Source organism: Callithrix jacchus, chromosome 2, assembly GCF_049354715.1.
Source record: "Callithrix jacchus isolate 240 chromosome 2, calJac240_pri, whole genome shotgun sequence".
Classification (NCBI taxonomy): Eukaryota; Metazoa; Chordata; class Mammalia; order Primates; family Cebidae; genus Callithrix; species Callithrix jacchus.
Window position 1 is genome coordinate 7,041,175 of NC_133503.1, and position 25,767 is coordinate 7,066,941.

The window sequence follows — 25,767 nt, forward strand, 5'->3', positions numbered from 1 at the left end:
CCCTGTGTGGAGCTACTCACTTCGCTCACCTCCAGCCTATATCCTTAATTTATAGATGAGGATGTCAAACATGCTCTGTGCCTTGCTGGTTGCAAAAGCAGAAAGATCAGCCCTTAATCAGCAGCGTGGAGTGTCTGTAATCCTGGTCCTTGTTGGAGGGCAAAACCCTAAATTTCTTACTGCTTAATTTTTTTTTTTTTAAATAGCAGCAGGGTCTCACTCTGTCACCCTGGCCGGAGTGCAGTGGTGTAGATCATAGCTCATTGCAACCTGGAACTCCTGGGCTCGAGCCATCTTCCCACCTCAGCCACTGGAGTAGCTGGGATTACAGGTGTGCACCATCATGCCCAGTTCATATTTTTTGTATTTATTTATAGATATAGGATCTTGCTATGTTGCCCAGGCTGGTCTCAAACTCCCGGCCTCAAGTGATCCTTCCACCTTGGTCTCCCAAAGCACTGGGCTTACAGGTATGAGCCACTGTGCCTGGAAGCCACATCATTCTTAACTGACACTCAGCAAAACCTCAGTTTTCTGTTGTAAGAGTTTATATATCTTTCAGTGCCATCTAGTACACTTTTCCCTCCTTCAAAAATCAAGCTTATATTTTTGATGTAGTCACTGATTCAATCAACAAATAGATATAGGCCGGGTGGAGTGGCTCATGCCTATAAATCCCAGCACTTTGGGAGGCTGAAGTGAGTGGATCACCTGAGGTCAGGCGTTCAAGACCAGCCTGGCTACCATGGTGAAACCCAATCTCTACTAAAAAATGCAAAAATTAGCCTGTGGTGGTGGGTGCCTGTAGTCCCAGTACTCGGGAGGCTGAGGCAGGAAAATCTCTTGAATCCAGGAGGCAGAGATTGCAGTGAGCTGAGATGACACCATTATACTCCAGCCCCAGCAACAGAGCAAGACTCCATCTCAAAAAGAAAAAAAGGTAATGGTGGTGTAGGCGATGGGTTTGGGAGCAGGTGGAAGATCACCTAGAATTTGTAGGTGTATTAGGCAGGGTTCTCTGGAGAAACAGAACCAATAGGAGACACACACACAGAGTCGATCATTGAACAACGTGGGTCCACTTATATGGGCACCTTGTTCCGCCTCTGCCACCTTGAGACAGCAAGACCAATGCCTTCTCTTCCTCCTCTTCCTCAGCCTCCTCAATGCGAAGACAACCAGGATGAGGATAAAACCATGAGGATGATCCACTTTTTTTTTTTAACAGATAGTAAATAGATTTTTTCTTCCTTATATTTTCTTAAAAACATTTTCTTTTCTCTAGCTCATGTTATTGTAAGAATACAGTTTGTGATATACAAAATATGTGTAAATTGGCTATGTTATCAGTAAGGCTTCTGGTCAACAGTAGATTATTAATAATTAAGTTTTTGGAAAGTCAAAAGTTATAGACAGATTTTTGGGCTGGGTGCAGTGGCTCATACCTGTAATCTCAGCACTTTGGCAGGCTGAGGTTGGAGGATCACTTGAGGTCAGGAGTTTGAGACCAGCTTGGCCAACATGGTTGAAATCCCATCTTTACCAAAAAATACAAAAATTGGCGTGATGATGTGTATCTGTAGTCCCAGCTACTGGGAGGCTGAGGCAGAATTGCTTGAACCTGGGAGATGAGGTTGCAGTGAGCTGGGATAGCGCCACTGCACCACTCCAGCCTGGGTGACAGTGAGACCCTGTCTCAAAAAAAAAAAAAATCTATAGACAGATTTTTGACTGCACAGCGAGTTGAATCCCCTAACCCTTGCATTGTCCGAGGGTCAGCTCTGTATATATATATGAAGGTATGTATATGTATACATAGAGAGAGAGAAAGAGAGATTGATAAAGGCATTTATTAAGTGGAATTCGCTCATGTGATTATGAAGGCTAATAAATGCCAACATCTGCAATTGTCAGGCAGGAGACTCAGGAGAGTTGATGGTGTAAGCTCTGTTCTGAGAGTGGCAGGCTCACGCCCCCAAAAGACCCAGTGTTTCACTTTGAGCATGAATGAAGGAAAGGACTGATGTCCAAACTCATGCAGTCAGGCAGGAAGAATTCCTTCTTAGTCAGCCTTTTGGTCTATTCAGGTCTTCAGTTGACTGCAGGAGGCCTATGTATATTAGGGAGGGCAAACTGATTGACTCAGTCTATCAGTTCAAATGTTCCTCTCATGTGGAAACACCCTCACGAGCACACCCAGAATAATGTTTGACCAAATATCTGGGCACCACGTGTCCCAGTCAAGTTCACCTAAAATTAACCCTCACAGGAGACAACAGTAGCAGTTCTGGCGTTTACTTGGAGTGACATGGAAACCTGCGCCCAGCCTCTAGTTTCATAGCTTTGCTTGCTTCTAGGTTTATAGCCCGATATTCGGTGGAGAGCTACTGGAGAGTTTTACATGAGGAGATACGAGCAGACTCAGATTCTAGCAATATCCCTGGCTGCTGTGCTGAGACTAGATTGTAGGCGATAGGAAAGGGAAAGGGCAGATTTGAGGTCAGGGGAGACAAGTTAGGAGGCAACTGAAATCCTCTGAGTAAGAAACATAGGTCACTTGTACTAGAATGCTACTGGCGGGGATGCTGTAAAAAGATCCTGTCTCTACACATACATATATTTATATTTTTTGAGATGCAGTCTTGCTCTGTCGCCCAGGCCGGAGTGCAGTGGTACGATCTCGGCTCAGTACAACGTCCGCCTCCCCAGTTCAAGCGATTCTCCTGCCTCAGCCTCCTGAGTAGCCGGAATTACAGGCGCCTATTGCCAAACCCGGCTAATTTATATATTTTTAGTAGAGACGGGGTTTCACCTTGGCCAGCTGGTCTCAAACTCCTGACCTCAAGTGGTCCACCTTCCTTGGCCTCCCAAAGTGCTGGGATTACAGGTGTGAGCCCCAGCGCCCTACCTCTAGACACATTTTTAAGATAGAGCCTCTAGGACCACACTGGGCTTTGTTCGTAATTTTTTGATGGTACCTTTTAGTTTGGACTGCACTTGTTTATTTGTTTATCTCCTCCATTGATTGCCATTCTATGAATCTTTGTAATAATAGCCACATCATGATAATGGCTAACACTATACGACTGTACTCTGTGTCAGGGATTGAACCTGGAGCTTTACAAATATATAAAGCTCGAAGTGAAACACTGGGTTTTTTGGGAGGTGAGCCTGCCACTCTCAGAACGGAGCTTACACCATCAACTCTCCTGAGTCTCCTGCTTGACAATTGCAGATGTTGGCATTTCTTAGCCTTCATAATCACATGAGCAAATTCCACTTAATAAATGCCTTTATCAACCTCTCTCTCTCTCTCTCTCTCTCTCTCTCTCTTCTCTCTCTCTCTCTCTCTCTCTCTCTCTCTCTCTCTCTCTCTCTCTCTCTCTCTCTCTTCTCTCTCTTCTCTCTCTCTACACACACACACACACACACACACACACACACACACACACACACACACACACACACACACACACACACACACACACACTCTCTCTCTCTCTCTCTCTCTCTCTCTCTCTCTCTCTCTCTCTCTCTCTCTCTCTCTCTCTCTCTCTCTCTCTCTCTCTCTCTCTCTCTCTCTCTCTCTCTCTCTCTCTCTCTCTCTCTCTCTCTCTCTCTCTCTCTCTCTCTCTCTCTCTCTCTCTCTCTCTCTCTCTCTCTCTCTCTCTCTCTCTCTCTCTCTCTCTCTCTCTCTCTCTCTCTCTCTCTCTCTCTCTCTCTCTCTCTCTCTCTCTCTCTCTCTCTCTCTCTCTCTCTCTCTCTCTCTCTCTCTCTCTCTCTCTCTCTCTCTCTCTCTCTCTCTCTTCTCTCTCTTCTCTCTCTCTCTCTCTCTCTCTCTCTCTCTCTCTCTCTCTCTCTCTCTCTCTCTCTCTCTCTCTCTCTCTTCTCTCTCTCTCTCTCTCTCTCTCTCTCTCTCTCTCTCTCTCCTCTCTCTCTCTCTCTCTCTCTCTCTCTCTCTCTCTCTCTCTCTCTCTCTCTCTCTCTCTCTCTCTCTCTCTCTCTCTCTCTCTCTCTCTCTCTCTCTCTCTCTCTCTCTCTCTCTCTCTCTCTCCTCTCTCTCTCTCTCTCTTTATATAGAGTTTCATTTGATTCTCACAGCAACCCTCTGAAGCATATTATTCATCCAGTTTTCTACAGGATGTTCATAAAATCTGATATGGGCATTATTATTTTATATTTTTATTTATTTATTTTGGAAGCAGAGGCTGGCTCTGTTGCATCAGCTGGGATGCAGGCGTGCGATCATAGCTCACTGCAGCCTCAAACTCCCAAGCTCAAGCTGTCCTCCCACCTCAATCTCCCGAGTATCTGGGCCTGCAGGCATGCACCACCATGCCCTACTGATTATTCTTATTTTTATTTTCTTAGAGATGGGTTTTTGCTATGTTTTCCAGGCTGGAATTCTATATTTTTAAGATGAAGAGTCCTTGATGATGTATATTGTCTATTTGCCTCTGTTTCAGACGTGTAGACACAAGGAGGTTAGGATCTGACACCCAGAAATGCCTAGCACTGTGTTTCGTACCTAGCGGGTATTGAGTGAGTAGCATTCATCCCTTCATAAGTATTTATCATGCCCACTCTGTGCCAGACGTATGAGCCCTAGGAGACAGCATTGGAAAGACAGTCAAAACTGCATCCATCATGAAAGCCATGTTCCAACGCAATGGCGTACCTTGGGACCTGAGCTCACTGAGTGGAAGACTTGAAAGGATCCTTGGAGCAGTTAATAGGGACAGGATAGTTGAGACTCTCGAATGCCCAGGTGAGAAGCTTTATTTAGATGAGAGATTGCCATGCTTGTAGTTGGGTAAAGGCGAGAAGAGCTCTGGGAAGTGGAATGACACAGAACAGTGCCTTCCCAGCTAATCCACTATTTCTTTCCCCCTCCTTCCTCTATGGTGCAATCACAGAAAAGCTCTGGCTTCATCGAAAACCCTACTCCTTTTACCTGATGCTTCGCCAAACAGGATAGTTCCTCAGTGGGACTTCACAGCAAGTGGCTGAGCAGCAAGAGACGGTGCCCCCAAAGCTGGGAGAGGATGTTGACTCTGCCACTGCTGTTTAGAGGAGAGATTTGCTGGCAAGCAGCTGTGGTTTGCAGCTGAGCATATGGCTAGGAGTGGAGTGGTCCAGATTTCACCCGAGTGCCCCTAATGAGCCTACAGCTGCTTCCAATGCTGCCTCCCTGTCCCTGCCCCATTCCCCGGCCTGCTCTGCCACCTCCATGACAATCTGCTCTGCACACAAGGCAGCATTCATCTCTCCAGCTGTGGGGTGAAGGAGGGACCAGAATCAGCTATCTCTTTCTGATATAAGGTCACCCACTGGCACAACAGCCCAAGCAAGGTAGTGGGTAACACAGGGAACTCCCAGAGGGTCAGCTGTCCTGGAACTGGTAATGGCTCTGTACTAAAAGGCATAAAATGAAAACAGCCTTAATTTATTTGTTATAGACAGGATCTCGCTGTGTCATCCAGGCTGGAGTGCAGTGGCTTTCTGATCACAGCTCACTGCAGCTCTGCACTTCTCTAATGGTTAATATTGAGTGTCAACCTGATTGGATTGAAGGGATACAGAGTATTGATTCTGGGTTTGTCTGTGAAGACGAACATTTGAGTCAGTGGGCTGGGGAAGGCAGACCCACCCTTAACCTGGTGGGCACCGTCGAATCAGCTGCCAGTAAATATAAAGCAGGCAGAAAAATGTGAAAAGAAGAGACTGGCCTAGCCTCCCAGCCTACATCTTTCTCGGGTGCTGGATGCTTCCTGCCCTTCAACATCAGACTCCAGGTTCTTCAGTTTTGGGACTCAGACTGGCTCTCCCTGCTCCTCAGCTTGCAGAAAGTTGGAAAGAAGAAAATACACATGTACACACACACACACACACACACACACACACACACACACGGCATACAACCTCTACCCGTTCCAGCCATTCAGCCTCCCCTTTCTCCCTGAAGCATCTCCACCACGGGCTACAGCTAGAAGACCACCGGTAGGGTGTGTATTATATTCCTGTTACTGCCTCTAAAAAATTGCCACAAACTTAGTGAGTTGAAACAATATTAATCTATTCTCTTAGAGTCTTGCAAGCCAGAAGTATGAAACAAGTTTTGCTGGGCTAAAGTCAAGGTATTTGCAGGACCCACTCCTTCTGGAAGCTCTAGGGGAGAATTAATTTCCAGCTTTTCCCAGCTTCTGGGGTCTGTCTGCACTCCTTGGCTCATGGCCCCTTCCTCACATCACTTCATCCCCTTGCTTGTGTCCTCACAGCTCCTACTTCCCTTCTTTAAGTCAAATCTCCCCCGGAATTCCTCCAATAGAAAGGACATTTGTGATTACACTGGACTCACCCAGACCTATCCTATCCCCCATACCTATCCATTGTAATCCCCCATCTCAGGATCCTGAACTTAGTCACATCTTTAGGCCAAGTGCAGTGGCTCACATTTGTAATCCCAGTGCTTTGGGAGGCTGAGGCTGGTGGATCACCTGATGTCAGGAATTTGAGACAAACCTGGTCAACATGGTGAAACCCTGTCTCTACTAAAGATACAAAAAATTAGCTGGGTGTGGTGGTGAGTGCCTATAATCCCAGCTACTCAGGAGGCTGAGGCAGGAGAGTCACTTGAACCCAGGAGGTGGAGGTTGCAGTGAGCCACGATTATGCCATTACACTCCAGCCTGGGCGACAGGGCGAGATTCCGTCTCAAAAAACAAACAAACGCAAACAAAAAAAAAATTAATTGGGCCCGGTCTTGGGCACCTGTAATCCCAGCTACACGGGAGGTTGAGGCAAGAGTTTCACTTGAACCTGGGAGGCAGTAGTGGCAGTGAGCCATGATTTCCCCACTGCATTCCAGCCTGGGTGATAGAGTGATATTTGATCTCAAACAAACAAACAAAAAACCCCACTACATCTTCAAAGCTCTTTTTGCCATGAAAAGTAACATCCATAGATTCCAGTGATTAGGATGGGGAGATCTTTTGGGGCCATTATTCAGCCCACCACAGTGAGTATCTGGAGTCACTTCAGCTCCATTAGCTCTTTCATACAGTTAGAATTTGGCATATAGACTCACACCAATAAGATGCACTTATGTATTCTTTTAAAACATTTTTATTTTCTTCTTTCTATAGACAGATTCTCACTCTGTTGCCCAGGATGGAGTGCAGTGACACCATCTTGGCTCACTGTATCCTTGATCTCCTGGGCACAGATGACTCTCCTGCCTCAGCCTCCTGAGTAGCCAGGAAACAGGCATGTGTGTCATCTTACCTAGCTAATTAAATTTTTTTTGTTTTGTAGAGATGTGGTCTTTCTATATTGCCCAGGCTGGTCTCAAACTCCTTGTCTCAAGTGGCCCCCCAACCTCAGCCTCCTGAATAGTAGCAGGGACTACAGGCATACACCACCATGCCCAGCTAGTTATTTTTTGTAGAGATGAGGTGTGGCCATTTTGCCCAAGCTGGTTTTGAACTCCTGGCCTCAAGCGATCCTCCTGCCTCTTGAATAGCTGGTGCACTTATGTATGGTTGGATTCTTTCCAGTTTTTTTTTTCCTCATCTGCCCTCCATTCTGATCACCCCTCTACTACTGCAGCAAAGTAGATAGGGTGGGGTTTGTCCTCTGAACCTTAGCGTGGTGAAGCATGAAGCCAGTTCCGTGGTAAGATCCCAGCACTCCTCTGTCAGCCCACACTAAGGGCGTCTTTGATCATTGCTGCAATGTCAATAACAATTATTTCTCCCTTCATGATCAGCACCACTTGAGCTAGGTCTAAATGATATCAAAACAGCCAGTCAATTTAGTCAATTTACTCAGTCTGTCAATTTAGTAGAAAAAAAAGAAATCAATGAAATTAGTGGTTGGAGTGAATTGACAGCTTGTCTCATGGATTTAGTTGAGTCTATACAGAGAGCGCCAGAGCTGAGAGTCCCACCATCCTAAAGGGCCACTCTGAAATCATGGTGATGAAAACAACACCCTTTCTCCAAATTTTCAAGGATAATAGCTATTTCAAGCATTTTCCCAATCATGATCTAATTTTGTTGTGCCAACGTCCTGAGGGAGTTAGGAGCATTGAAACAGGGAAGCTAGGTGAGAAATTTGGACTGGGCATGGCGGTGTGGACCTGTAATCTCAGCCCTTTGGGAGGCTGAGGTAGAAGGATCAATTGAGCCCAGGAGGGGAGGCTGCAGTGAGCTATGATCATGTTACTGTACTCCAGTCTCGGCAACAGGGCCCTTTTCTCTGAAAAAAGGAAAGAAATTAGGAAGGAGGGAAGAAAGAAAGGGAAGAAAGAAAAAGAAATGTCAGGAGTTCAAGACCAGCCTGGCCAACATGGGTAAACCCTGTCTCTACTTTATTAAAAATACAAAAATTATAGTGGTGGGTGCCTGTAATCCCAACTACTCGGGAGGCTGAGGCAGGACAATCTCTTGAACCTGGTAGGTGAAGGCTGCAGTGAGCTGAGATTGCACGAATGCACTCCAGCCTGGGCAACAAGAGTGAAACTCCATCTCAAAAAAATGTATTTTTTTGGAGGGAAGAGGGAAGTGGAAACAGAGATAGCGACAAGATCCAACCGGAGTTGTGAGTGACTGAAGCTGTATGCGGTGCATGAGGGTTCATCACAGTAATCTCTGTGAGTTGCATATTCTTAAACTTTTCTACCTAAAATGTCAAAAAAATTATGGAGCAAAAATCCTCAAAGCCCCTGTGGTGGTGTCTGGGCTCAGTTTTGTCCTTCCCTTTTAAAGCTTCCTAGGTGATTTTAATATGTAACCCAAATTCCAGAACCTCCTGATTTTCCTTAACAATCTTTCTGTAGTGGTGTTTGGAATTCAGTCCCTCTAGACAGATGCCATCCTGGGGAAGCAGCTGTTTCCCTTGGGATGGACTTCAGCTGGAAACTTGTTCATTTACTTTGGTTTCAGGGTTGCAAGATCTATTTTTCTATTAGTTTTTCTAATTTCCCCAGCTGGTTTGAAACTTCAGGAAGTTAATAGCCATTTTGTATTTGGCTTATTTTGCCCTGGAGTCCTTGAAGAATGCCTGCCAATAATGAGCTGACCCATTTTTAGAAACAGGGTATGGTTCTTAAGGCTTCGCTGTCTCTTTCCCTCTAAGAGGAAATGCCCATGTTCACATGCCATGTTCACTAATTTACATCTGGAAATTAGTCCAATTCAATTTTAAGATGCTGGATAGGCCAGGTGCAGTGGCTTACACCTGTAATTCCAGCACTGTGGGAGGCTGAGGCAGGAGGATTGCTTGAGATCAGGAGTTTGAGACCATCCTGGGCATCACAGCAACACCCCTGTATCTACAAAAAATTAGCCAGGTGTGCTGTCACATGCCTGTAGTCCCAGCTACTCAGGAAGCTGAGGTGGGAGGACTACTTGAGCCCAGCAATTCAAGGCTGCAGTGAGCCATGATCATGCCACTGCACTTCAGCTTGGGAGACACAGTGAGATTCCATTTCAATAAAACGAAGGAAGGGAGGGAGGGAGGGAGAAAGGAAGGAAGGAAGGAAGGAAGGGAGGGAGGAAGGAAGGAAATGCACACACGGTTGTAGGAAGGAGTTAGCCATCATCCAGGAGGAGGAAGCAGGTGTGAGAAATTCCTAAGGGGAGGCCAGGCATGGTGGCTAACGGCTGTAATCCCAGCACTTAGGGAGGCCAAGGTGGGCAGATCACTTGAGGTCAGGAGTTCAAGACCAGCCTGGTCAACATGGTGAAACCCTGTCTCTATTAAAATTACAAAGATTAGCTGGGTGTGATGGTGTGTGCCTGTAATCCCAGCTACGTGGGAGGCTGAGGCAGGAGAATGGGTTGAACTGGGGGGCGGAGGTTACAGTGAGCTAAGATTGTACCACTGTATTCCAGCCTGGGTGACAGAGCAAGACTCTATCTCAAGGAGAAAAAAAAGAAACTCCTAAGGGGCCTCTTGGACCCACCTGCCTTGAGTTTTTTGTCAGATGAGGGAGAGCCTGTGGGATGCAGTTTCAAATGAGCCCCTCATGAATGGAGAGCGAGGACTGTTTGTACTGCAGCTGATGAACTCCCGGGAGGACTGTGGACCCAGGGACCACCCCTTAATCCCATGCACAAAATGCTGGATGAGAACAGAACTTCCCCAGAGTGGGGCAAGAGCATTGGGTCTATCAGCTCTGTCCAGCAACACTGGTTGGGTGCAACCCATGAAGTCGCACAGGGTCAGGCACTTGGTTAATGCGCTGCTGTTGGTGTCGTGAAATTTTTTGTTTGTTATTTTGAGACAGAGTCTTACTCCGTCACCAGGGGCCAGGCTGGAGTGCAGTGGTATGACCTTGGCTCACTGCAACCTTCACCTCCTGGGTTCAAGCAATTCTCCTGCCTCAGCCTCCCAAGTAGCTGGGACTACAGGCACGTGCCACCACACCCACCTAATATTTTTGTATTTTTAGTAGAGACGGGGTTTCACCATGTTGGCCAGGATGCTCTCGACCTCTTGACCTTGTGATCCACCCGCCTTGGCCTCCCAAAGTGCTGGGATTACAGGCGTGAGCCACCGCATCTGGCCATGAAATTCTTAATCATTTTTAAACCAGAGGTCCCACATTTCCATTGTGCATTGCCCCCCTGACAATTTTGTCCTGGTTGAGAGGAATGATTTTGAATGTGATATTATGGGGAGGTTCAAATCATCTTTTGATTCAGGCCCCAAAGATTTGGTGCCAACTTGGAAGCCTAGGGGAGGGGTGTATCAAACAGAATTTTCTTTTTGGAGACAGGATTTCGCTCTGTTGCCCAGGTTGCAGTGCAGTGGTTAACTCATGAAATTTACTGTGGCCACGAACTCCTGGACTCCAGGACCCTCCCACCTCAGCCTTGCAAGAAGCTAGGACTACAGGTACACATCACCGTGCCAGCTAGTTTTTTATTTTATTTTTAGCAGAGAAAGGGCCTCACAGCATTGCCCAGGCTCTTCTCCAACTCCTGGCTTCGTGATTCTCCCGACTTGGTCTCCCATGGTGTTGGGATTACAGACATGAGCCACTGCATTTGGTCAATACCAGTATTCAAAATACTGGTGGAAGGATTTTTTCCCCTGAACTCAGTCTGTCCTGAGCACGTGCCAGCAAGGTGGACAGGGCAGGGGAGATCAAATGTCTTTCTGGTTAGGAGATTATATGCTTAGAGAGGCATGTGAGTCACCCAGGACTCTGCTGGGGAATGGGTTTCGTTAGGAAGAGGAGTAGGAATTATTTTAGGAATTCCTTGCTCAAGGCTGTAAGCCCAGAGGAACACAGCTCTATACAGCTCTGTCTTACTACCTTGGGCTGCTGTAACAGAATACTTGAATCTGGGTAGCTGAGAAACAACAGCACTTTATTATTCATGGTTCTCGAGCCTGGGAAGTTCAAGATTAAGGTGCCAGCAGATTCAGTGCCCAGAGAGCTGGCTTCCTGGTTCGGAGACTGCTGTCTTCTTGCTGTGCTTTCACATAGCAGAAGGGCAAGGAAGCTCCCCGGAGTCCCTTTTATAAGAGCACTGATTTTATTCATAAGGGTTCTGCCCACATGCTGTAACCTCAGTACCAAAGCCCTACTTCCAGATACCATGACAGTGGGGATTAGGTTTCAATATATGGATTTGGGGAGGACACAAACATTGTCTAGCACCAGCTCTGAGCCCATTCCCCTTCTCATTTTATGAGACCTGTTATAAAGGGAAACCTAGCCATTCACTGTCTCATTCAGCAGACATGCACACATATATGTTTACATTTGTGTACACACACACAATTCCAGACAGGTTTTTTTTTAACTATTTGTTTTTTTGAGACACAGTTTTACTCTGTCACTGAGGCTGGAGTGCAGTGGTACAATCTCAGCTCACAGCAGCCTTGACCTCTGTGGCTCAAGTGATCCTCTTATGTCAGCCTCCTGAGTAGTTGGGACTATAAGCATACACCACCATGCCTGGCTAATTAAAAACATTTTTTTTTAGTAGAGACAAGGTCTCACTATATTGCCTAGACTGGTCTTGAACTCCTGAGCTCAGGTTATCTGCCTGCCTCAGCCTCCCAAAGGGCGGGGATTACAGGCATGAGCCACCACACCTGGCCCCAGACAGTGTTAAGCCTCGGAGCTCTAATGGTAAAGAAGACAAAAGGTCTTTGTTCTCACGGTGTAGGACCTGCCTCATGAGGCAGATGGATAGGATGGTGGTAGGCAGAGATTGGAGTTCCAGATAGTGTTAGAAAATGTGAGGGCGGATGTGTTAAGTGAATCATTTAAAGTTCAGTCTTCCTCTGAAATTTTGACCCAGTCTTGGAAACAATCAAACCATTGTAGTTCCTTTCATTTTCATTTTCCTTTGTGTTTTTTTTGTTTGTTTGTTTTTTGAGACAGAGTCTCACTCTGTCATTCAGGCTGGAGTGCAGTGGCTCTATCTAGGCTCACTGCAATCTCCCCCTCCCAGGTTCAAGTGATTCTTTTGCCTCTGCCTCTCAAGTAGCTGGGATTACAGGCAGCTGCCACTAGGCCTGGCTAATTTTTGTAGTTTTAGTAGAGATGGGGTTTTACCATGTTGGCCATGCTGGTCTTGAACTCCTAACCTCAGGTGATCTGACCACCTTGGCCTCCCAAAGTGCTGGGATTATAGGCGTGAGCCACTGTGCCTGGGCCTTCGTTTTCAAAGATGCTGAATAATAGGATTTAATTAAAAGAGACATAATTGAATATCATCATGGTAGCTGAAATACCCTCTGAAAAATTGTTTTACAGCAGCGGTCCTCCAGGTGAGGTCCCTGGACCAGCAACAATCAGCAATATTGAGGAAATGTAAATTCTCAGGCCCTACTCAGACCTATGGAATCAGAAACTCCTGGGGTAGAGCTCAGCAACCTGTGGGTTAAGAAGTCCTCTGGGTAATTTAAATGCATGGTGAGGTTGTGAGTCCCTATTTCCCGCTGTTGCAAGGGAACCTCCCCTTGCACCTTAAACCCTGCTGAATTATGAATGGGTCTGACACCCTCCCATATATGAGAACCTGATTGTTTACAAAGAAAGAGCTTTTCTACCCCCGGCTCGTTTGTTCTGATTGATACCCAGGCTGCCGCACAGCCCTCTTAGCTACTTATTGTTTCCAGGCTTTAAAATCTACCTCATGGAGTGTTCATCGTTACAATTCCGCCTAGCGGAAGATTACAGAAGAGGTAGAGTGGAAGAGCTTCGTGAGAAAAAGGACAAAAGGCTGGGCTCGGTGGCTCACACTTTTAACCCCAGCACTTTGGGAGGCTGAGGCGGGCGGATCACGAGGTCAAGAGATTGAGACCATCCTGGCCAATATGGTGAAACCCCGTCTTTATTAAAAAAATACAAAAATTAGCTAGGCATGGTGGCGCGTGCCTGTAGTCAGTCCCAGCTACTCGGGAGGCTGAGGCAGCAGAATTGCTTGAACCCGGGAGGTGAAGATTGCAGTGAGCTGAGATTGTGCCACTGCACTCCAGCCTGGCGCCTGGCCACAGAGACTCTGTCTCAGAAAAAAAAAAAAAAGAAAGAAAGAAAAAGGACAAAAGATGGAGGGAGGTAATTGGTTGATTTTTGCCAGCAATTACAGTCTCTTTCTCATTTATCTATTGTATCTATATATCTATCATGTATGTATCTATCAATGTATGTATGTATTATCTATCTATCTATCTGTCTGTCTATCTATCTGTATTAGTCTGTTCTCAAGCTGCTAATGAAGAAATACTGGAGACTGGGTAATTTATAAAGGAAAGAAGTTTAATTGAGTCCAGCTCAGCATGGCTGGGGAGGAGGCCTAGGAAACTTACAATCATAGCAGAAGAGAAAAGGAGTTCAAGAAGGGGAAATGCAAGATGCTTAAAAAGCCATCAGATCTTGTGAGACTCACTTATTATCATGAGAACAGCCTGGGGAAAACAGCTCCCATGACTCAATTACCTCCACCTGGTCCTGCCCTTGAGATGTGGGGATTATGGGGATTACACTTCGAAGTGAGATTTGGGTAGGGACACAAAGCCAAATCATATCACTGTCCATCTATCTGTCCTATTTATCATCTCTATTTTCTATCTATCTATCTAATCTATCTATCTAATCTATCTATCTATCTATCCATCTATCTATCTATCTCCTGTTTATCTGTTGTCTATCTGTGTTTGTCTTTCTGCTATCTAACTGTTCTAGTGTGTGTCCTTCTGTCAGTCTGTCCCTCTGTGTACCTGTCTCTTTAACTGTCTACCTATATGTCTATATGCATATATATTCATCTATTTACATATTTTGTTTTGAGACAGAGTCTTGCTCTATTGGTCAGGCTGGGCTGGGGTGCAGTGGTGCAATCTCGGCTCACGGCAGCCTCTATCTCCTAGGTTCAAGTGATTCTCCTGCATCAGCCTCCTGAGTAGCTGGGATTATAGGCGTGTGCTGCCATACTTGGATAATGTTTGTATTTTTAGTAGAGACGCGGTTTTGCCATGTTAGCTAAGCTGGTCTCAAACTCCTGACCTCAGGGTGATCTGTCCGCCTAAACCTCCCAAAGTGCTGGGCTTACAGGCGTGAGCTAGCTACCATGCCCAACCTACACACACACACACACACACACACACACACACACACATACACACACACGTTTTTAACTGAGTTGAAGGACAATGGAAAGTGGAAAGGAAAGGAAAGAGGGGGAAAGGACTTGAGTAATTTTTTAACCTCTAGGAGCCTCAGATTCTTCAGATGTCAAGGAAGCCTGTGTGTGTCTGGGGTCAGCGAGTGTAGGTGTTGTGTGTGTGTATAAAACTATCATTTCACAAGATTCTTATTAGGGTTTGGTGAGTACATTTGTTCCGACAAATCTTCTGGCCCACACAGAATGCGGTCAGCTAATGGGAATAGCAGCTGAGCCTGAAAGGGGAAGGAATGAGGGACAGGAGGGGAAGGCGGGAGCTGTGAAGTTAAGGCTGATCAGGCGGGAGGAGGTGGAGAAGGCAGGACAGAAGCCCATTGCAGGAAACACAATGGCAGAGAAGAAGACTGCAGGTTGGAGGGCCAGGCCGATGTGGCAGGAGCAGGTTAAATCAAATGACTGCAGATAGTGAAGCGGGAGTGGAAGGTGAAAGAGCCTAGAGGTGTTCTAATAAGATGTCTCAGAAATAAGGGGGGAAAGCACATTTTACAGCAGCAGCGAAAGAACCTAAATGAACGTGTCTTTAAATGAATTTTGTGTTGATGTTTGAGAGCTGAGATGTGCCAAGACAGTCAGGGGATGCCTCTCCCACCACCTTCCCACCCATTCCTGACCGAGTCAGGACAATCTATACCTGCTTCTCTCCCCAAGTCATTCTGCCAACTAATTATTTGTAAAGATTCAAACGATGAACTGAAACGCCACAGCTTTAAATGGGCACTCGGGGAGTATTAAAGAGGGAGATTGGAGGCAAAATTACAGTTCCCCCCAATAAATTTTTCGGGGTGATTGATAAAAATCTGCTTTTAATTAAAAATATAAAGAAACAAGCCCTCCTGTGCATAAACAGGGAAGTGTTTGGGGCCTGGTCCCATGGGCAAATGCTGACAGATACCTACTGGGATTCCGGCCTCTGCTGCCTGGTTTGTGGGCCTTCGGGAGGAGTGATTGATGGGCGGGCTGGATTTTCAGCTGAGAGGCCTTGCTAATAGGTACATGAAAACAGAGGCTGTAATGCAGCTCACAAGATGAAGTAATGCACTTGCCTCTGTCTAGGTGGGGAATTCGGCCAAGCCCTGTGTTTTAAATAAAATGAGGCTTTTGTGGTTCTTGGCATGAGCTTGCCAATGCAGGCTGACGTTGGCATCTGTGTGCCAGGCTTTCTCTAGCATGGGGCTGCAGGACTGACACGGGCTCAGAGACTATCCAAGGGCAAGGATACTGGGTTCTGGGGACTCTCCACCTCCAACCCCGCTCCTGTGTCATTAAAGGCACTGCATCTACTTAGTTGCCCAAGCTAGGAATCCGCCTTCATTCTTCCCAGGTTGCAAATGTATCTTAAGCCTGTTCCATTTTTCTCTCTTTTTCATTGCTGTCACCCCATGTCCATCATCAACATCTTTTACCTGAATTCTGTAAAGCTTTCTCAGTTAATCTGTTATTTCCATCGCTCACTCCTCCACAATCCACCTTTCTGCTAAAGTTCAAATAATTCTTTTTTTGTGCAGTCCTTGGCAGGAAATATAGTATAGCCCAGGGCTTCCTACAGGAACTGAAAAACCAGATGGCCTGGATTTGAATTTCAGCTTCCACCTCCTATGGGCTGTGTGAGCTTGGCAAGCTCCTTAATGCCACCATGCCTCAGTTTCTTCGGCTATAAGATGGGGATAATGGTACCTACCTCACACACATTTTTGAGAATTGAATTGGTATAAATAAAGTACTTAAAACACTACCTGATATTCAATGTTAACTTACTATACATATAAGTCTTAGTAAACATATGCACCTTGCTTTAAATATGATGGTTTAGCTATTATTTTGCTTATTATTCTCATCAACTTCCCCTTACTTTTATTTTTATTTATTTATTTTAGAGACAAGGTCTTGTTCTGGGCCCAGGCTAGAGTTCAGTGGTACGATCATAGCTCACTGTAGCCTCGAACTCCTAGACTCAAGTGATCCTCCCACCTCAGCCTCCAGAGTAGCTGGAACTACAGGCACGCGCCACCATGCCCAGCTAATTTATTGTTGTTGTTATTATTTTTGAGACAGAGTCTCCCTCTGTCACCCAGACTGGAGTACAGTGGTGGGATCTCAGCTCACTGCAACCTCCACCTCCCAGGTTCAAGCGATGCTCCTGCCTTAGCCTCCTGAGTAATTGGGATTACAGGTGCCCGCCACCATGCCCAGCTAATTTTTGTATTTTTAGTAGTGACGGGGTTTCACCATCTTTGACCAGGTTGGTCTTGAACTCCTAACCTCGTGATCCACCTGCCTTAGCCTCCCAAAGTGTTGGGATTACAGGCATAAGCCACTGTATCCGGTCCTGTTATTACTTTTTGTAATGACTGATTCTCACTTTGTTGTCCAGGCTGGTCTCAAACTCCCGGCCTCAAGTGATCCTCCTGCCTTGGTCTCTCAAAATCCTGAGATTATAGGTGGGAATCACTGCACCAGGCTCCCCTTGATTTTAGACAACCCCAGACTTCTCTGCATGACCCCAAGGTCATGCATCATCTGACTTCAACTGGTATCTCCAATGCCCAGTTCTCTCACTGGCCTCTCTGTTCCTCAAACATGTCAAGCTCTCTCCTTTTCAGGCGCCTGTGCCTTTATTCCCTCTGTGTGGCCTGCTTCATGCCCTGTCCCTTTTACAGCTGGTTCATTTGCTCTCTTTCTTTAGGTGTTTATTCAAATATCACTCCACAGGAAGACGTCCTACAAGCAGAGGGTTGAGCAGGGTGTGCTAATTTGCTCATCAATATCACACAGAAGCCAGTGTGAAGCATGGGCTGAACAGAAAGTCCTTCAGGGGAAGGTTTTCCAAAGCAGGAGGGCAAAGTGAACTTCTGAGATTCTCCCACTCCTGAGCGGGAGGCTCTAGGCTGGCAGTCTGGCCCTTGCGTTGGTCCCCTGTTGACCAGCTCCTGGAGGAACTTATTTTCCTCTCCACCCTGGGGATTCCCCAGGACATAAATTTCCTAGATAAGCCTAGGAAGAGATGAGTGGCCCAGCTAGGTAATAAGGTATGCCTTGACCCCAGGAGAGGAGTGGGCCGAATAACGGCTCCTCCAAATAAAGCCATGGCATAATCCACAGAGCTGGGGATCGTTACCTTATATGACAAAAGGGACTCTGTGGAGGTGCTTAAGTCAAGGACCTTTAGATGGAGAGATTATCCTGGAATATCCTATGGGACTATACATGTTGTCATAAGGTCTCTTAGAAGAGGGTGGCAGGTAAATCAGAGTCAGAAGAGGTCACGTGATGATGAAAGGGAAGGTTGGGCCGGGTGCGGTGGCTCATGCCTGTAATCCCAGCATTTTGGGGGGCTGAGGCAGGTGGATCACCTGAGGTCGGGAGTTCAAGACTAGCCTGACCAACATGGAGAAACCCCATCTCTACTAAAAATACAAAATTAGCCAGGCGTGGTGGTGAATGCCTGTAATTGCAGCTACTCAGGAGGCTAAGGTAGGAGAATCGCTTGAACCTGGGAGGGGGAGATTGCAGTGAGCCGAGATAATGCCATTGCACTGTAGCCTTGGCGACAAGAACAAAACTCCGTCTCAAAAAAAAAAAAAAAAAAAAAGAAAGTGAAGGTCGAAGAGGGAGGAAGATGCTACAAACCTAGAAATGAAGGTTCCCCTAAAGCTGAAAAAGTCAGGGAAACTGATTCTCCCCTTAGAGCTTCCGGAAGGAGCTGGCCATGCCAACCCTCGGCTGTAGCCCAGTGAGACTGACTACAGACTTCAGACTTCCAGGCCTGTAAAGTGACAGATGTGTGGCCTGTTAGGAACTGGACTGCACAGCAGGTGAACAGTGGGCCAGTGATTGAAGATTTATCTGTATTTACAGCTGCTGTCCCTTGCTCGCATTATGGCCTGAGCTCTGCCTCCTGTCAGATCAGCTGTGGCATCAGATTCTTGCAGGAGCTCAAACCCTATTGTGAACTGAGCCTGCGCGGGCTCTGGGTTGTCTCCCGTCACCTCCAGATGGGACTGTCTAGTTCCAGGAAAACAAGTTCAGGGCTCCCGCTGATTCTACATGATGGTGAGTTGTAGAATTATTTCCTTACATATTATAATATAGTGCGTGTAATAAAGTACATGATAAACGTAATGCTGGCTAGGCACAGTGTCTCACATCTGTAATCCGAGCACTTTGGGAGGCCAAGGTGGGTGGGTTGCTTGGGCTCATGAGTTCAAGACCAGCCTGGGCAACATGGCGAAAGCCCATCCCTACAAAAATACAGAAAATACAAAAAAAAAAAAGTAATGTGTTTGAATCATCTCAAAACCATCCACCCTCCCACCCACCCTCAATGGTCCATGGAAAATTTATCTTTCATGAAACTGGTCCCTGGTGCCAAAAAGGTTCGGCATTTTGAAAGCCACTGTGTTTGTGCTAATGTGTTATAGCAGCCCTGTGACTGTCATCCATGCAGACAGGACCTGGCCCTCTTTCTCTTTTCCACCAGAGCTTGTTCTTTATTTTCCTTTCTGTCTTCACTCAAACCCAGGAAAAGTCAACCAGAGGCAAGTGAGAACTTGCACCTACCTGTCTGATCTAATGACATCAGATTCAGGGAATGACAGCCAGCTCTACTGCTTAGGTGCTGGCTGCCGTCATCCTCCCTCCCTGTAAGGACAGAATTCCTTTTATACCCTAGAGCTCCATTTCTCTCTGACTCCTGGCCTGGATTTGTGAGCAGCCCCCACCCAGGTCTGAAAGCCCACTTTCTGCTTCCCCATCTCCCTCTGGTTTCTCAGGACCCTTATTCATGTGGTCCTGAGATGCTGGATACTGAATAGCAATAGAAGAACTTTGAGAGAATTCAACAGACAGAGACCAACTTGAAAGTATCCGCAACCCATTGGGCCACCCATGTCTGGAGTCTGCAGGAGCATGTCAGGGGGGTAATGCCCATGAAAAAGTGTGAGTCTGGAAAGCAGACCATCTTGGCCAGGAATAGAGACAGGGTTTCACCTTCTTGGCTAGGCTGGTCTTGAACTCCTGACCTTGTGATCCACCTGCCTCAGCCTCCTAAAGTGTTGGGATTACAGGCATAAGCCGCCCACACTCAGCTGAGGTGCAGTTTTAAATATGTTAGACAAGGTAGGCCTTGCTGAGAAAGTGACATTCGAGGAAAGTCTAAATGGAGGTAAGTGAGTGATCCAGGCTGCTGTATGGCAGAAGAGCATTTAGGCAGATGCATCAGCCTTTGCAAAGGCTTTAGCCCCCTAAAGGTTTATTGAAAATCACTGACATATGGCAGATTGATTAATAGGAGAAAAGGCATACGGATTTATTTAACATGTATACACAAGAGCCTTCAGAATAAAGATCCAGCCTCCCAGTGAATTACAGAAGATTATATGCCATCTTGGCAGGGCGCAATGGCTCATGCTTGTAATCCTAGCACTTTGGCAGGCTCAGACAGGAGGATTGCTTGAGGTCAGGAGTTCGAGACCAGAAGCTTATAGATGATTTTGAGGTTACAGAAAGAATGGGAGCATGGATCCTAGTAAAACAGGTTTGGGGAAGGAGCAGGGAGAAGAACTGTGTTGAGGGGATTACTAGGGAGAATGAATGGGTTCGGAAACTTGTAAACAGTTTTCTTTGGAATTTAAATGATCCTTGGAGGCAATCCTTATACTTGTAAAAGGGTCTGTTCAGGTTTGGTTATGTCTTGGTCTCCTTTTCTGCAGTAGATAATGAGATGGACCGGGAGGGGAAGGAAAACGGCTGTTCTCTCAGGTGGTTCTGGATCTCAGGCAGATAAAGGAATTTCAGCCTCTCGGGTGCGGAGGTGGGGAGATCAGGGAGACTTTGAAGCGCCTTCATTTCAGCATGTTTAAATGCCATATTTTGGGATATTGGTTTCTGAGCCAGTGGGTGTGAGAGAAAAGAGGCAGAACAACCGTACTGAAAGTGTTACAGTAGGTAGGCCGGCAGACATGAGCACAGCAGGAGAGGAAACCCCTACTCCAAACCCAGCAACGTCTGGCGACCATGAGGTGACAGGCAGGCTGGTGATTGTTAAGCTGTCTCTCTAAAATATAATTGGTTGCAGCCAGTGTCAGGGAAAGGCAGTTTCTCCATAGACAGGAAAAACCTGAAACTGGTGATCAGCTGCTACCCAGTAAGACCACAGGAGTTGGGCGAGTGGGCTCAAGCATGCGCACTAAGAAGCAAAATGGCGGCGTTCCATTGGTATATGACCTTCCTCTAGGAAAACTCCACTGGTAAGGGAAGAAAGTCTCCAGTGAGCATGCGTACAATTTCACACTGCCATGCGGCCCCTCCCAGATACTGGAAGGCCACTGTGCCTATGGACAGCCCACCCCATGGGAAGAATGAGGGGAGAAAGGATGCAACTCTCTGGAAACAGGCCAACCTGTAAAACCCCAAGTCCCGCACTTGATCTCTCCACTCTTCTGTGTGGTCCTCTTCCAAGTATACTTTACTTACTTTCATTCCTGCTGTAAAACTTTTTAATAAACTTTCACTTCTGCCCTAAAACTTGTCTCAATCTCTTCTTGTGCCTTATGCTCCTCGGTGGAATTCTTTCTTCCAAGGAGACAAGAATTGAGGTAGACCCATGTGGATTCACCGCTGCTAACACAAGTGCCCCGTGTACAGAGACTCCATGTACCTTACCTTGTTCACCTATTGTGTGCTTGGCACACAGTAGGTGCTCACTAAATATTTCTGAAATGAATGAATCCATAGGACGTGTCTACGGATTGAGTGTGGGGGCAAGAGAGAAAGAACAGAATAAGGACAAGGCCATCGATTGCAGTAAAGGCTCATGTCATGAGCTATGCTCAGGAGAAGCAGGAAATGAGGGAGAGAGGTAAACAAATGAAAACCAGAAAACAAAGAGCAACTCCAAGAAGATAAAAACTCAACCACACATGATCAAAGACATGGGCTGTGAACCTCCGTGGGGCTTCTAGACCAGTGGAGTATGGAGACCTGTGTGCCTCAAAGCCAGTTTTTCTATAGAAAAGAACCCCAGCCTGAGAGCCAGACTTCTTGGATTGAAATTCCAGCTGGAACTCCGGCTAGCTGTGTGATCTTGGGCAAATTACTTCATCACTGTCAGTGCCTCAGTTTCCCAGGGTGATTGTGAGGATGAAAAAAACTCAATACTTGCATAGGGCTTATGGCAGCACCTAGAATATAACAAGTGTCTTATGCACTTAGCTGCTACTGTGAACTGTTATTACAAGAGAAGAGAGCCCCAGTATAAAGTGTGGAGGCATGGTACATCAATATAGGGCCACAGTGGGCTGATGGGGGCCAGAGGCTGTGGTTATGGGTTGCACCCTTTGGTTCTGTCTGTCCTTGAACTCAAAGTCCCAGGACAGATTGATGGGGCCAAGCAGTGTGCAGGACTGCGAGGCAAACGTGAGAGGGAAAATGACTGTTAATGAGCAGAAAAGGGGCCAGGTGTGGTGGCTCATGCCTGTAAGCCCAGCACTTTGGTAGGCCTATGTGGGCAGATCGCTCGAGCCCAGGAGTTTGAGAACAGTATGGGCAACATAGTAAGACTCCGTCTCTACAAAAGATTTTAGAAGTTAGCTGAGGATGGTGATGTGCACATATAGCCCCAGCTACTCGGGAAGCTGAGGCAGGAGGACTGCTTGAGGCTAGGAGTTTGAGACCAGCCTGAGCAACAGAGTGAGACACCATCTTAAAAAAAAAATTTTTTTTTAATTAGCCAGGAGTGGTGGAGCACACCTGTAGACCTAGCTACTTGGGAGGCTGAGAAGGGTGGATTGCTTGTTCCCAGGAGTTCAGGGCTGCCAGGAGCTGTGATCATACCACTCCACTCCAGCTTGGGAGACAGAGCAAGATCCTGTCTCTAAATAAATAAATGCATTAATTAAATGGGGAGAAAAGGGCTAGACTCATGAGTCCTGAGGATAGCAAGGAAATGAATACGTGTCTCCTGTCGTGAGAGTCTTTCTGGAAGGAGCAGAACAAACTCGCCCAGGCAGGGCAGAGCTAAACTTCCCGAATGCCCAAGGGGTGGAAAACACTCCAGAGCTATGATTTCAACCAACAGCCCGAGCAGATGGGTTCAATGAAGCCAACGGTTATTCACATCAATTCGAAGACTGTGTATGTTTATTTCTGGCTCCTGGGGTCTGGAAAGGAAAAGGAATGACTGAAACGAGGAACGTGCTGAAAGGCAAAAAATGGACAATCTAACAAGAAAAAAATGTTCAGGCTTAGCATGATCCCTTTCATCCCGGGGCCCCCGAGGCTCAGGGAGGGGATCTGGTAAGCCCCCTGGAGACCTCAGACTCATACCAGCTGGGATCCCAGGAGCTGGCCCTGGGAATCGCTCTCTCATGGTCTGGGGAACATGGGGCCGGGGATGGGGGAGAGTAGAAGGGATACCTACTGAACTGTGTGTCGGAGTTCAAATCCTGCCCCACCCTTTATTAGCTGTGTAACACTGGGCAAGACCAGAATCAATCTGCGCTTCTGGGACCAGGCATGGTGGCACATTCCTGTAATCCTAGCACTTTGTGCGGCTGAGATCAAAGGATGACTTGAGGTTAGGAGTTCAAGACCAGCATGGGCAATGTAGTGAGACCCCCCATCTCTCCAAAAATTAATAATAATTAACCAGGTGTGGCTGCACACACCTGTAGTTCCATGACTCAGAAGGCTGAGGCAGGAAGATTGAGCCCAGGAGTTTGAGGCTGCAGTGAGCTATGATCACACCACTGTACCCTAGCCTGGGTGACAGAGTGAGACTCTTTCTTTTAAAAATATGTACTTTTGTTACCACATCTGCAAAGGGAGCAAAGTCAGGAAACATCCTTTGGAGGGTGGCAGAACTTGCTAATATGGTTAGGGAAGTCTCATGTGGTCATGTGGTGGAGGGACCTTCTCTGCCTCCTTGACAACTTTGTGCTCTAGGCATCTCCCAGGGAAGGCAGGATTCACAGCAACATTGCACCAGCTGTTGTCTGGTCCTTTCCAGGATTTGGGAGTAAGAAAATGCAACATGATATTGCTCCTAGCTGATGTGTCAGGCAGGCAAATCTAGGATCTAAGATGAAGAAATCTAGCCTCTAAGCCAATTCAGGTTCCCAGACTCAGAGGCTGGGCTATGCTGGTTTTAATGGGGAAACAGAGCCCAGCCTGATAGCTTGTCAGAGGTGCTTGGGATGCTGTCGTTATTGCTTGTGGTTTTAGAAAGTGCTGTGTGACTTCTGGCTGAAGTATGCTGTGTGTCCAGGGGAAATGCTGTTTTTCTCTCCATGCCAGGGAGCCTGGGACTGCCTCTCTTCTCCCATGTGAACAAGAGGGAATGCCCTGGAGAGAGGCCATCAGGGGAGGAGGGCTGAGTCCCTTATAAATCAGGAGGTTCCATAAATCTCTTAACTCCTACTTTTCTCAGGGGAGAATAAAAAAAAATTACAAGAGCACGCAGGGTTTTCTACTGTAAACACTCTTGTCCATGGCTCTCAGGGGTTTCCGTATGAATCAGGCCCCACCAGACTCAGTGCCAAGCATATAGCTTTTTAGATAAGACCTGGCAGCTCCTCAAACTGAGCATTTTAAGAGCTCTCTGATGCTGCAAATACTTCCGCAGAGCCTCACCATGGGAAAGCTGCCTCCCGATGGTGCATCTGTCCTCAGATCCTGGGTTCTGGGAAGCTGATCAAGCTGTTAGTTTGCCTCATGTCAACTGAAACCCTAATGAGCTTAGAACCATCATTAAGTCAAGGCCTGGTCTCTCACATTTTGCATTCTACAATCCTGGGTTGTAGAAATGCTTTTATATTATATTATATTATATTATTATATTATATTTTTTGCTGGGGAGGATACTAACTCACTTTCCTGGTACCAGCTGCAGTCAGAGCTGAGAGCATGCTAGTTCTCTCCTGCTAGTAAATCTCTGCATGTGTACTCTTTTGCCTTTTTCAGACAACAGGGATTTCTGCATCGGGTGGCACAGATAAGGCATGCTCTCTTACTCCTGGACCCCAGCAATACTTGACATGTGGCAGGTGCTGGTGAACATTGGTTGAATGGATGAGTGCATAAAAACAAGCTCTTTTGCAAACGGACCAAATCAGAGAAGGAAGCAGTGGAGACTGGAGAGGTTGGGGAGTGGGATGGATTAACCCAGCTGCAGGGCTGGTTCTACAAGGGTATGGTGATGGGGGAAGAGAGAGCCATTCATTCAAAGGACACAGTCCAAAGGATACAGGAAAACTGACTTAATAGGGGCTGCCTGTAGTCCCCAAAGAAGTCTCAAATGCAGGAGCTTTGGTTTGTGACGTTTATTAAAGTATGTTGAGTGTCAGGGCTTTGGTCGTAAATGTCTTATCGCATCTGGGCAGGAGGCTAGGTGGTAGCAAAGGCTTTCCAGACAGGGTCCTGACTGCAGAAACATGGGTCTGGCAAGAGTTAGACAAGGTGGGAATGAACCAGCCAAACTATCTGGGCTTCAAGGAAAGGTCTTTTTATGGGCTGAATGTTTGTGGCCCTCTCCTTTCTCACAAATTCATATGTTGACATTCTAATCTCACTGTGATGGTTTTCAGAGGTGGGGGTCTTTGGGAGGTGATTAGGTTTAGATGAGGCCTTTGCAATGGAATTAGTGTCTTTACAAGAAGAGAAAGAGGCACAAGATTCATCTTCCTCTGCAATGTGTAGATTGACTAAGAAGGCAGCAGTCTGCAAGCCAGGAAGAGAGTCCTCACCAGGAACCAAACAGGTTGGCACCTTGATCTTGGGACTTCTCAGCCTCCAGAATCATGAGAAATGACTTGTTATTTAAGCTACCTAGTGTAGGTATTCTATATAGCAGCCTGAACAGACTAAGACAAGTCTGATCCTAATGGGAAACCACATGGCCCATGAGAACCAGTCATATTAATGGGGCAAAGACAGTGGGAAATGGGGAGATGCAAATGGATAGGCACATGATTAAGCACATGCCTAGTGGACTTAGGGCACCAAGACCAACTGCAGACTTCACCTCTGGCGTGGACATGTCTGTGTGTATATGTGCGCTTAG

General features: G+C 46.6%; 1 protein-coding gene across 2 annotated transcripts in view; it reads left to right on the top strand.

Annotated features, from left to right (window-relative positions):
• LOC118149171 (uncharacterized) overlaps positions 1–25,767 on the top strand; it is a 300,718-nt gene that overhangs the window by 7,311 nt on the left and 267,640 nt on the right. For both annotated transcript variants that reach the window (XR_013528662.1, XM_078354318.1), the window contains exon 2: positions 18,567–18,761. The gene's annotated coding sequence lies outside the window, so the exon portion shown is untranslated. The remainder of the gene's footprint in view (positions 1–18,566; positions 18,762–25,767) is intronic.